Here is a 14,660-nt window from a genome sequence, read left to right on the forward strand (position 1 = left end):
TCGTAGGTTATGCATAATTTTAGGGATAACTACACTTCTCTGCATTCAAAACTATGAACATGTAACTATTGTGGCGGGGTCTTGCTGTTCAATAACGAGGACAATAAATCAGGAGTCTGTGTGGCCAAATAGCAAAATAAGTAGTTTGATACTGGCACATCCAGTGAAACTGCTGCCTAAAGGTGGTCATAGACGGAACAATTACAATCTTTCCTCCAACCATTGATCGCCAGGAAAGATTCGCTTCATTGTTAGAGCTGAACCATCTGATATACAGGAAGAAACTATAGAATTCTACCTTTATCTGACGATACCCCAGTAACAGTGACCAATGTTTTTGTGCCTTTAAAGGAGAAGGAAAGTCATCAGGGCACTTGGGGGTGCCAAATGTTTAGGCACCACCAAGTGATTGGTATTTCCTTACCTGAAACCCCAGGCCGGTGCTCCTATCAGCAGAAAACTGCACCGACCCGGGTTATAACCAGTGAGCACCACAGAGCGATCAGCTTATGGCTTCTTCTTTCTTCAAATTTTCCCGGGGCAAACTGATGCACAGTTGAACGAAATAGCCGACTTTTTAGTTAAAATTCGGCTTTTCGTTCTACTGGCCACATGCGCAGCCATGAGAAGAAGCCTGAAGAGGATCGCTCCATGGTGCTCACTAGTATAACCCCGGGCCAGTGCAGTTTCTGCTGATTGGAGCACCGGCCTGGTGTTTCAGGTAAGTCAATACAATCACTTGGGGGTGCCTAACATTTGGCACCCCCAAGTGAAAGAAGACTTTCCTTCTCCTTTAAAGGCCCCATGTCTTCTGTCAATATTGGAAGGCTTGTCTCTCGCCACACACCACACTGAAGTTTCATATAATATTATTTTATAAACCCTATCCCCCCTCTACTGCAACCAGAGTTGATCAGCGGAGATCGAAAAATGCCATGCTCTGTTTATTCTTCTGATCCTCCTGTCAGTTGCTGATGCAGATCTTGCAGGAGCATGTGCAGAAGAAGCAGATCCGGACATGGAACAACACAGTTGAATCTGAGATCCATGCCACCGCTCTAACAAAAGAGGATCAGAGACAGACAGAAGATGGCGCCTTTGAACTCTGCTGCGCAACTTCACAGATTTACAGCAAGTCAGGAAGACAGGCAGACTTTTTAAAGGAATAGATGCTGTGGACAGGGAGCTTGAAATGGGGACAATGGAGCAGGCAGTGGAGGGGGCTAGGCTTTAGTTATCCTTTAAAGGAACAGTTCAGTGTAAATAAATTTTTTAGATAAAATTATTTTGTTTGTCTCTGTAGTAATAAAACAGTACCTTGTTCTTGAGCCAAACTAAGATATTATTAAAATAATTAATCCTTATTGGAAGCAAATCAAGCCTATTGGGTTTATTTCGTGTTTACAGGATTTTCTAGTAGACTTAAGGTATGAAGATCCAAATTACAGAAAGGTCCGTTATCTGAAAAATGCAGGTCCCGAGCATTCTGGTTAATAGGTCTCATACCTGTAATATATAGTATATGTATAGTAAATATATATATATATTCTAGTATAAGACTAAGTAGAATAGTCTTTAGTATTAACAAAGTACAGATATGGGACCTATTATCCTAAATTCTTGGGTCCTTGAGTTTTCTGGATAAATTATTCCGGGGTTACCTCCGAAGATAAAGTAGCTTCACTTTTCCTGTTCAGCTCAACAAATACCAAAAGATATAGATTTTTTTCTTAATTAACAATAGACAAAAGTATGTTCATCACAAGCCCTCTTGTTATACAAGGGGTTATACTGCCCTTTTAATGTAATCTCACAGTCACAGCTTTTAGTAGCATAGGGGTTTAGGTTCAAAGCACCATGGTATTTACCCACTGATATAAACAATTCAGCACAGCACGAAAACAGCAACAGCGTCATTAAACGATTAAAAATATTTTACCTTTACAACTTGTTCTTTATATCCAAATGTCATGGTTTGCATTAAAAACAGCAGTTAATTGTCTAAATACTTCTGCATTCCAGCACATTGATCAACAAGCAACTGAGACCAGTGGTAAAAAGTTTCCAATACTCTAAAAGGCATACCTTTGTTATGTAAAGAGTGTTCATAGCCCTGGGATTGAGGAGAGATGTCTTGGCATCAAGAAACAATAGCACAACCTTAGATAATTGTAGGAAGTACTTACACAGCAAACTGTATTCTGAGATCATCTTTATAGTGGCATTCTGGTGCATTCAAGTACATAAGTATAGAATGTCTTGCAGCTCATTCAGACGATGTACACTAATTAAGGGATACCCAAGCACTCTGAGAACCAATGAACGCAAGAAGAAGCAGGCGTAAATTCTGGATCTGAAAAGGGGATAGATGGGTGTTTCCTGAAGATAAAACTATTAACATTACATAAAGTCAAAAATTTAGGGCAAATATCAGCCGTTTTTGAGGATATGGATTGGGGAAGCCTTCCTGAGTGCAGCGCGTGTGTCCCAGACACACGTTGTTCAAATGTATTGATTCTAGAGCTATACAAACATTATATAAGTCTATGGATGGTATTTCATTTGAATTTTAGCACCAACATGTTGCATTGGTAACTCCCAATCCCAATAAACAGGAGTGTACTATAGAGGAAGCGGGGGGGGGCAGGAGGTATGGGGGCCATAAGCCCTAAATAATGAGCAATTTCCCAAATGTATCTGTAAAAAGGACAATGCTCTTGATATTAAGGGGGCCCCTAGAATTTAATTTGCTGTTGGGGCGCTGTAAAATAAATATATATAATGCATGTGATTCTAACCGATTAAAACGGAAACATTAATGGCTGCCTATGATGTGGGAACGAATTTATCAAACACTCCTTTAAAGTCATTCAGAAACACCCTAAGCTTGTTTCATTGGGGAGAGATGAATTTCGGACTAGACATCCCTTTTGCTGAAACGGTCCACAAGAGTATTTTCCCCAAACAAGTCTTGGCAATCAATTGGAGTTGTTTTTTAGCGAAAATTGAGACGAGCCTTAATGTCTTTTTGCTTAAAAGTGGTTTGCGCTTGGAAATCTGCCATGCAGGCCGTTTTCTTGCCCAGTCTCCTATTTCATATGGTGATGAGTGAACACTGACCTTTAATTGAGGCAAGTGAGGGCTTGATTCTTAGAGTTGTCCTGGGGTCTTTTGTGGGCCTGCTTCGGATGAGTGTTCTCTGCGGGCTCTTGGGTAATTTTGGTCGCGGGCCCTCCTGGGAAGGTTCACGCACTTGTTGCCATAGTTTTTGCCATTTGTGGATAATGGCTACTGTAGGTTCGGCTGGAGTCCCAGAAGCTTTGGAAATGGCTTTAATAACCTTGAAATTGAACTCAGGTGGATAAACCACAGTTAAGTTATCTTTTTAACAGGGGGGCCATTATACTTTTTCACCAGGCCCATGTTAGATTTGGAGTTTTTTTCTCCCTTAATAACGTAAACCTTCATTTAAAAACTGCATTTTGTGTTCAAATTATGTTATCTTTGACTAAGTAGGTTAACCGGTTTTTGATGAGCAGAAACATTAAGTGTGACAACATTGCAAAGATAAGAAATCAGAAGGGGGCAAAATAGTTTTTCACACCACTGGGTTAGATGAGCATCTTTTCTCAAATTGCCGATGTCTTTCACTAGTGTAAGAATATGAAGCAAATTGCGTTCGATGTGCCCAAAACCTCCTTCGTGTATTATTTGTTGTTGTATATGTTAAGGTGTGCGACTAGAACTATGCCCTGCTGGGAAGGAAAGGAAGCCTTGGCAAGAAAATGAACAATTATGGGATGTTGGTCAGTTCTTCATAGTCAGCATGTTTGGCTAGTGATATTGGGAAAGCAGTCCAAGCATCTGAGCGCTCTTTAAACTCAAGCCTCCTGTTTGGGTAGTTGCATTGTTAGGAACATATACATCCCTACCTGTATACGACTAATTCAGGAAGATCATAATAATCAACGATAACGAACCATCCCATACAGATGTTTATCCTAAAGATACAATCTACTTCTAAAGAAATGCAAATTCCATACATTTTCCCCAAACTAACTATATCAAATCTTGGTATTTGCTGAAGTAGTAGAAATCCTGTTTAATAAATGGGACCAGATTGACTTTCGAACAATTATGTTTGATAACAGGAAGAACCAAACTTTTGGTTTAACACCAGCCCTAAAAAATATATTCATCATAGTACATAAGAGCAATTCCTACGCAAAAACTGGAATGCTTAGGTTGTTGCCTACATAAATGATTGGTTAACAATAAACATAAAATATGTTTTTAATGTAACACTAAAGACCACTAAACTAAACCTAACCCTAAAATAAGCAGGGCTATAAGCATACGAGGGTATAATGCAGCATGTAGAAATTCAGATGCGCAACTGAATTAAAAACAACCACCTAAAACATGAGTCCAAAGTTTAATATGTCCTTATGCTTCAGAGATTGAAGTGCTCTTGTTAGACGAGAACCCCTGTCATGGATGCTGAATTGTAATATTGTTATCTTACATCCATTGGGGATCTAACAGTGAGCACATTACGCTCAGGGACGGATTTTACATAGCGGGACCTAGGCCCGCTGTCGTCCCTAGGCATAGAGGAGGGGCAGACAATATTTTGAATGACAAGCCCTGAGAATTTTTTTAAAATGAGCTTATTACCCAAGAAATTGTCGGGTGTGTGGAGCTGGTGTGGCAAGAAAGGTGATTCTGGACAGGAGCCATAGTCAAGAAAGGATATAGTTTGGCCTGGCATATGAGTGATAAGGCTGAATTAAGTTCCAGATCAGGTGCTGGCCTGCAGAATGGTGGTGGCATCAGCAAATGGAGATCAGGCTAAAAAAGCTAGTGGTGTGGCCTTATGCCAAGGAATAAAAGTAATGAGAAGAAGTGTCCGAAGAAAGACCGGAAAGCCAATTGAGAACAACGGCAGAGGTAACAATAAATACATATCTCAATGGAGAACGAGTCAGTAAAAATGGAAGAGGTGGTCTACAGGCTCTAGGACCAGATTTGCAGTCACTGACCTATTTGCTGGCACTGAGACAACTTAACAACAGAAGTGTGTTAGTGAATATGTAACTATGGCATGACACATAACTTGGAAAATTATCCAGGGTGGCAAAGAGGTATGGTACTTGCACATCTTTTCCACATATTAAATCACTCCCTAGATTGGTTACTGTACAGAAAAACGTACCATGCATTTCTATATAATCATCAACTGGTTGGTCACTCTGTGCACCAAGACTGTACATTATCAGTCTTAATTCTCACACACCAACCTGGCACCCATAACCTCTTTTTATTATTGCAGGTCGGTATGTTATAACATCATCCTGAAATCCCGAATCCTATCAGCAGATAGCCAAAGCTTATCCTGTCTCTTTTTTGAGCCTGATGCCTGTGAAACGTGCTAACAGTAAACTGATCTACTTTACAGATTCTTTCCTAAAGCACGTCAAATAAAGGGCAAGAGAGTAAATTGCTTTCAAACCTTCAGGTAAGATACTGTCCCTGCTGTCATTACAATTCAGCACCCCTGCTGTTAGATTAGAAAATGCACCTGAACTTGTTTTAAAAAAAAAATTGGCAGGTTAGAACAAATGTTTCTACAAAACAAGATACCCTGCAGTTCTATTAGTGACTAACCGCCCTGGGCCGATCCAAGAGACGTATCCATTGCTGCTTCATATTGTTAGGGTAGGGACAAACATGGGCGATTTGGGGAGATTATCCGCCTGGGCGACTAATCGCGCGACTTTTCTCCCGAATGCCCTCCCCTCGCTCTGCTTCGCTGTCCTGGCTAAAATGAAAAATCGCTGCGCTATTCAAAATCAACGATGTTTTCATACACGCCGGCGAATTCGTTTTTTTCGAAATCGCCCGAAGTTTTGCCTCACGAGGAATCATATATTATCCAAGGGAATCGAATGTTTACTACTTAAGGGCATGTCAAATCCCTAAAATAGAACAAGGCTAGATGCTGTATTTTGGTATACAATATTAAACTGATTACTACTGCACCACAACGCCTAATAAAAAATAATTTCTGCTTTCAAAGTTGGAACAAGGGGGGGTCACCATCTTGGTAACTTTTGTTAAACACGCAGAATCTTTGCAAGACTAAGATGTGCACATGTTCAGGGAGGTGGGTGCTGGGCTGCTTTAGGGATTCGTCATAAAGTTGGCTTGAGTTTGCCATGGCTTGGAAGTAAGCGCGGGGCTCCCCCTGCTGTCATAAAAGTATGATTTTTTTTCCCTGCTCAGCAGTTAGGGACCATCTGACAAAATTCCTATCCACAGCAGAATGCAGGTAGGATTTCCCTGCATACGGGTCAGTGTTTCCTTCTTATAAAAAATGGTACAGAAGACATACATCGTTTTAAATTAAAAGTATATTAAAGTAATACTGGACGATAGGTTTTCTTTTTTTAAGAGAAATAAAAATGGGCATTTTATTTTTTTGGCCTTTACATGCCCTTTAAGCTGAAATTGGGCAATTAGCAACCATAGATTTAAGAAGGGGTGAATCTTTGAATTTGGTCTGTACCTTGATATGAGCTTATCTACTAATCATCTGTTTGGGTAGGTGTAGAGTTCAGATGGGCTGTTTTTGGGCACTCCTGTAATGTACTGATATAGATTCTTAACTAGAACGCCAGATGGACTTTAAGTGTTTGCAAACTTGAAAACGCGTAAGGCTTTATATTTGACATATAAACTTTTTCAACTTGCTCTTATTCGCCTGGTGGAAAAAATGGCCTGCTCTACAAATTTCCTACCCAGATGACGATCATAATAGCAGGGGAGGATGTTGCAGTGATAAGAATGATGTGATAGAATGGTCTATGCTGCACCATAAGTGAAATATGGGAGAAGTTTCAAGTTTTATCGACGGAAAATAATGAAACTACCTTGTGTTAATCAAACGGTAATGCAAAACCAAGTGTATTAAAGTGTCTCTGCATGGAGAGTTTTAAGCTGCACTTTATGCAATGGGTCATAGCCCAAATCTGATATAGAGCTAGTTTATACAGGTATGGGATCCATTAATCCGGAAACTTCCATCTATTCAGAATGCTCCGAATTTGGAAATGGCTGTCTTCTAGACTTTTTCCATTTGATCAACAATCCAAATTTTTTCTGTAATATAAACTAGTTAAGCTTGTAGATATAATTGTCATCAGTTATAAATGGTGAGTTCTGATGTCATCAGAACATTAGCCTTCGGCCTCGTGTTTTTATATGGTCATGAAACTCCTTGGTAACTTATAATATCCTTATATTTTACAAGAGGGGGTATTTTCTTTCTGTATCTGTCAGGCTGCAGCTGACGCCTACAAGGTGATGGGCCCCAGAGCATATTATTGATCAAATAATTTACGACTGGAGTAGGAAAGAGAAAAAAGACCCCAAGGGGGGCCGAAATGTTGGACATTTGATTCATGCAAATAAAATATGATTCACTAAAATGGAGTGCGGATCTATGTGATAATTTATACATAAAGATATTTGATCCAGCACCTGATTAGCACATAAAATCCCGATTTGAGTGCGGCTGCCTTTGGACAAACATATATATATAAACAAAGTCCTTGTGGATCGAAACGCGTAGATATGGAGCTGGAATAAACTTTGTCCATTGTTTTTACAACAAACCTGTGTCGTGAGTGCTTTCTGTTATTGGACTGTAAGATTTTGGTGAGCACCCGGCCTTTATTATCACGAGTGGTGAGTGCAAATACACGATGAATGAATATATATATATATTATATATATATATATATATATATATATATACACATCGTGTATTTGCACTCACCACTCGTGATAATAATGTGTGTGTGTGTATAGATATATATATATATATATATATATATATATATATACATACACACCACACACACATATATATTATATATTAGCACGCATTAGGTCATGTGAAAGTGTAATTTTGTGTTAAAAAAAAAAGGTAAACCATAATCGCAAACAGTGACCTTCCTCAGATAAAGAAGACGGTGAAGAAAAGTGAAGTTACTCCTTGGTTGATTCGTGTGAGGTAGATAATTAGATTACTATTCAGAGATATCCACCCTGCATAATGGACTCCCTACTATTAGTACAGTCACACTCACAACAAGAGGTACCCTGCAAGAACCAAACAAAGTAGCTTCACTTTTCCTATTTAGCTCAACAAATACCAAAATATAGATTTTTCTTGATTAAACAATTAGACAAAAGTATGTCCAGCACAAGCCCTTCTGTTAAACAAGGGGTTAAACTGCCCTTTTAGGGTGTGGCACACAGGGAGATGAGTCGCCAAAGCGATAAATCTTCTCTACTGCGGGCGACTAATCTCCCCAAATGGCCTCCCACCGGCAAGAATGTGAATCTCCGACGGGGTTGTGTATTGCCTTCGTTTTCTGAAGTTTCCTTGCCCGTCGGCAATTCGCATTTTTACTGCGGGGAAGGCATTTTGGGAGATTAGTTTGCGCAGTAGAGAAGATTTTCACTGGGCAAACTAATCTCCCTGTGTGCCACCACCATTAATGTAATCTCACAGTCACAGCTTTAGTAGCATAGGGGGTTTAGGTTCAAAGCACCATGGTATTACCCACTGAGTATAACACTATTCAGAGGAAAACAGAACGCGTCATTAAAAGATTAAAAATATTTTATTTACAAATTGTCTTATACACAAATGTACATGGTTATTAAAAAACAGCCTTTAAATTTGTCTAAATATTCTGCATTCAGACATTGGGACAACAAGACTGAGACCAGGTGTAAAAAGTTTCCAATACTCATAAAAAAGGCAACTCTTGATATTGTAAAGAGTGTTCAATAGCCCTGGATTGAGGAGGAAGATGGCTTGGCATAAGAAACAATAGCAAAACCTTAGATCAATAGTAGAAGTACTACACAGCAAACTGTATTCATGAGATCACTTTATAGTGCATCTGTGCATTCAACCAGTACAAAGTATATGAATTCTTGCAGCTCAGCAGACGAAGTAACCTATTAAATACCCAGCACTCCTGAGAACCAATGAAGCAAAAGAAAGCAGCGGTAAATATGGATCTGCAGTAGTGACAGTCAGTAGAATCATTAGTGTATAATACTTGTGTATACATCAGGCAGGCCCTCCATATAAATAGATCATTAGAACCAGTCCAGGCCTCTGTGATTAGGAAAAATCCTAACAAACAGTGTTCTAGTTACAATATTTTTGCTCAAATCCTTTGGTTTGACCCAGTTTTTCTGTTGCTTTGCCAGTTCATTTAAAAATACTTCTGAATTAATTTTGCATTGATAAGCAAGTCTGTGGCATCTATGAACACCATATCCAATCAGATTTACGAATGTATTATGCACAATATATAGGTGGGACCACAAAACAACAATGTAAAATGAGGGAAAACTTAATTTTTTTTATTTTCACTATAGAGAGTAGCAAGTTGAGGTTTGGAGGCAAAAGGGCTGAAGTTTCACCATACACCCCCTCCATATTCCCTTGATAGAGTTGTAGGAGTTGTACCCATATCCCTGGGGATATTATATATAAGTGTAATACATCCATACGGTGTAGATAGGGGTCAAGTCCATTTGCTATTGCTAAACATGCCTTAGAAAAGTGTGTTCATTAAACAAACTTCCTACTGCGGTATTGGCAAAAGTGAAGAGTTGCCGACTTTGTTCTCTGCCACCAATCAGATCTGTTGTAAAGCTTTACCAGCTGATTGCAATGTCTGTGAATATACATTTACATTGAATGGAGGGTGCAAATTGCATTGATAGCTTTGTACATTGGAGTACAGCTTGTTACCATTTCCGCTGACTATATCAGAGCAGCGCCCCCCACTAACGGTTTGGTCCAATGGATGAAATGCAATAATACCCCATTGAAAGATGCATCTTCAAGAAATGGCAGACCCCTCAATATAATCAGCTGTGAAAGGTCTACAAGATATCTTCATACATATAGTATAGTTCTCCTTAAAATGACAGGTAGGCAGTGTCCCCCTCTCCCAAACAGTTTTTTAAAAATAATAAAAAAAATTCGGCGCATAGCAGCGCCATTTGCGCATGCGCGCTGAGCGCCGTTTCCGTTTGCGCATGCGCGCTGAGCGCCGTTTCCGTTTGCGCATGCGCGCCGTTTGCGCATGCGCGATGCGCCGAGCAGGGATTCGCCGAACAAGTAGGTAGCGGGGGCCAGAGGGGGGCCCTGGACACCAGTCCCGGTGGGCCCCGGACCCCCCAGTCCGACCCTGCAGGTAGGATATGCTCATTCATTAGCTGCCTCTACAATGTAAAAACATGTGTCTCCATCAATATGATTAGATATGTCCAAGATGGTTTATTACTAATCCCAGCATCTTCCAACAGCTTTTACCATGTGACATGTCATGCAGCAGCCTGAATCTAGACCTGACAGTTGGTCTATAAGCCTAGGGCCAATTAGGGTTCCAAAAACCTTTCATCACTTAGGATATAGGATGTAGATATGTAAAGGCAATTTGAAATTGGTCTTTTAAACTATCTTTTATCCTGCATATCCCAGGCCTGAATACTATGGGGGTGATAGATACGGATCCTTGCAAATAGAAAGAAGACTTATCCCAAGGCTCCATTTATATTGCTAATAATATTTCTATCAGATCTCTATTTCCACCCTCTCCTGCTAAACCCTTTAAAATCATGTTCTCATTCTATTAAAATTAGACATGCACTAAATCCACCATTTTTGGATTTGGTCAAATACAAAATAATGAACCAAAGCCAGGCCTTAAAGGGGTGGTTCACCTTTAAGGTAACTTTTATTATGTTATAGAACGTGCAATTCTGAGCAACTTTTCAATTGGTTTTCGTTATTTATTTTTTATAGTTTTATAGTTATTTGCCTTTTTCTTCGGACTCTTTGCAGCTTTCAAATAGGCGTTGCTGACTCCCTTCTATAAAACAGATGCTCTGTAAGGCTACAAATGTATTGTTATTGTTACTTTTTATTGCTGATCAGGCTTCTCCTATTCATATTCCAGTCTCTTATTCAAATCAATGCATGGTTGCTAGGGTAATTGGGACCCTAGTTACCAGATTGGTTAAGATGCAAATGGAAGAGCTGCTGAATAAAAGCTAAATAACTCAAAAACCTTCAATAATAAAAAATGGAAACCAAATGCAAATTGTCTCAGAATATCACTCTCTACATTATACTAAAAGTTATATCAAAGGTAAAAGTTGCATTTTCATATTTGAAAGAAATGAATACATTCCATCAGTTAAAAATCAAATGAGTTTAAAGGTTGGATTTTTTTCCCCCCTATATAAACCCAATAGGCTGGTTTTGCCTCCAATAAGGATTAATTATATCTTAGTTTGGCTCAAGTACAAGCTACTGTTTTATTATTACAGAGAAAAAGGAAATCACTTTTTTAAAATTTGTATAAAATGGAGTCTATGGGAGACAGACTTTCCGTAATTCAGAGCTTTCCGGATAACGGGTTTCCGGATAAAGGATCCCATACCTGTAGTAGCCTGTGCCGATATTTCAGGAAGTATTACTCTATATCTATTTACATTTGTAAAGCTGGCCACACACACACACATTTTGGATAAGTACACAAATTCACAACATACGCTGCTTGGATCAGCCGGTCAGATACCACATAGAAATGAGCCAGTGCAGTCTGATAAATCAAAGCTCCTGCGCTAGAGTCGCCCGTGCCACGCTGCATGCACCAATATAGGAACGTGGAAGACTAAACCAGAATATGGACTTCATTTTGGTTTCTGGGTGGGGGGTGTGTGATATATGGTTATACAATCTAATTCAGAGTAAAACTGGAAAATCACTTACATATTACAATAAGAACTTCAGCTCACAGTGTAGAATTATTTAAAGCATTATTACATTAGTGCTGAATATATTGTGTGGTCTTAAACTGTCCAACCCATTAGCTTATTATCTTGGCCACTGGCAGGGCTTTTAGGAGACAGAAAATGACTTCACATGAGACACTAGGGGGCAGGTTTATCAAAATGTAAGATTAGAGCTCGTCCCAACTTTCTATTCATTCCTATGAGATCTTTGGAATTGTATTTAACAAATATTTTCTTCCTGCTGATTAATACACTACTAAAAAAAAGGAATGAATAGAGAGAGAGAGAGAGAGAGAGAGAGAGAGAGAGAGAGAGAGAGAGAGAGAGAGAGAGAGAGAATTTTTCTGTGGCGAGTGTTAATCTCACATTTAAATAAATCTACCCATAAGTATAGGAAAAGCTGCTGTCAGTGCATAAGCGGTAAAAGATTGGGCAAATATGTGGCATGTAAGGAGCAGTGGAGCTGCCAGGAGAGATCTACCCTTAGGGCAAGGCCAGACGTGGCGTTTTTAAAAAAGAAACGCCTGACATAAATACGCCACTGAAACATCATGCGACCATCAACATGCGCTTTTTCATGCATTTTTCAGCATGTAGGTTTCTTTTCCCAACATGCACTTCTCATTGTTCTCATTGAGAATTTGGACACCATATTTAAAATACGCTGCGTATTTACGCAAGGTGTGGTTTCAAATGTACAGATCCCATAGTTTATTGATTTGGTCGTTTCTTGACATATTGGCTGCTGAAAAACGCCAATACTGGCGTCCTGTGCGGATTTCGGCTTGCAAGCGCCCTGTATGAATTGTCATTAGTTTCAGTGGTAGTGCAGTTTATGCGTATTTACGCCTGCGGGAGCTTCTTTGAAAGCGCAGCGTAAAAACGCCACGTCTGGCCTTGCCCTTAAGTATAGGAAAAGCTGCTGTCAGTGCATAAACAGTAAAAGAGTGGGAAAATATGTGGCATGTAAGTAGCAGTAGAGCTGCCAGGAGAGAGTGCTGAGCAACAGGCAAGGCCAGGGTGAGTGGTATGCAGATGATACAATAAGGCTGAAATAACATGGATGCATTCTGTAGAGGTAGAACAGATGGTATTAGGGGAAAGGTGTCTCTCATGAGCAGGATTTGCCACCATGCGACCTCTCCTTGCAGGCAATGGGATAATAAACCAAGGTAAATTCAACTGGATGTGGAAAATGAATTGTAAAGAGAAACTGGTCCCAATAGGATATAAAGGGTTAGTCCCTTATACTTGCACTAAAAATATTGTATTGATAATAACAATAACAACAAATAAATAACAGGCCCTGGCATTTTAAATACACAGAGGCCAAAACTGCTAACCAACAGCCCACTAAATAGTGGTAATTTAAAGTAGCCCATCTGGCAGTTGCTTCTCACAGCCGACAGCCATCAGATTAAAGCCCCAATTTTCACACAAGCTTAAACTCCGCCTCTCCTGGTGCAGAACTCCTCCCTGTTCTGTGGTGCAACTCACCGGTCTATTAAAGGTATAGAATTTATGACATTTTTCTGCCAAATTGTCATAGAGATTTTTTTTTTTGCTACAAAGACATTTTTCACCGTTTACACGGTTAACACTTTTGACAAAATTTGTCAGCATTACAACAAATCTACAAAACTTTAAGATTCCTTCTGTGAATGTATCTTATTTACAGCACATTTGGGACTGACACTTGTTTAACGATTGTGAACTTACCGACATTTGTGCATTTGCCCCAAATAATCCGAGTCTGTGTGTGGCCTGCGGATGCCCATGAGCACAGGGAGGTCCCAGTAGGGCAAAAGGCTGGTATAAAGCAATTGGGCTAATAACATCCAGTGTAAGTCTACCTTTAGGTAAAAGATTTAAAGGGCCGGATGGAGCAGCAACAAAAAGGCCTCTTTTATATAATGGAATATATCACTTTAAAAGAAAGCATTTGTTCCATGTTTGCACTTTTACTATCATATACTTATAATTGTGTAAAATGTGCAACCTTTATATATGTATCTTAATTACACGGCACATTATGGGATTAAATGGATTCCAGGCATACACTTTTACTTAATACAGCATGCAGATTATTATAGGATCATTTGATTTCCAATCCTATATTTGATTTCCAACCAATTTGAGATAAACAGACGGTCTATTAAGTAACATTGTTAATAAAGATGGCTGCATGCTACCGCATCTCTGCTTATTCTGGGCTCTTTCTTTATAACGGTATTTACAAAAAGTAATTTTATATATATATATATATATATATATATATATATATATATAATATATTCGGATACAGAACACTGAAATAAATTAGAATAGAAGGATTACAAATCTGAATTCATTTTATTGAAACTGAAGATTTTTATGGTGAGGTTTTCTTTGCAAAAGAGGCTCCATGGGGCTTTCATTATTGGATGCCTTATTGTACAAGTTGTATAGAAGTCACAAACAAGAGCGATTAATAACCTTTCAGATATATTCTTAGAAATCAGTGCTTAGTGATGTCATCAGTTATAATCAGTGCTTTGTGACGTCACTAGTGTCACATGATTCACAGAAACATATGTATTTTAATAATGCATCCACTGTTGTACAATAAGGAAATATTAAAAGTCACTTTGGAGTTCCATGACCCATACGAAAGCCTTTATTTGGTACCGGAATTCTTCAGTAACTTCTGAAATCCATATCATTTTACAGTGGGGGTACATTATTCCTATAGAATTGGTGTAAAATAGCCAATTCCATTAAAT

Source organism: Xenopus laevis, chromosome 2S (genome assembly GCF_017654675.1).
Source record: "Xenopus laevis strain J_2021 chromosome 2S, Xenopus_laevis_v10.1, whole genome shotgun sequence".
Lineage (NCBI taxonomy): Eukaryota > Metazoa > Chordata > Amphibia > Anura > Pipidae > Xenopus > Xenopus laevis.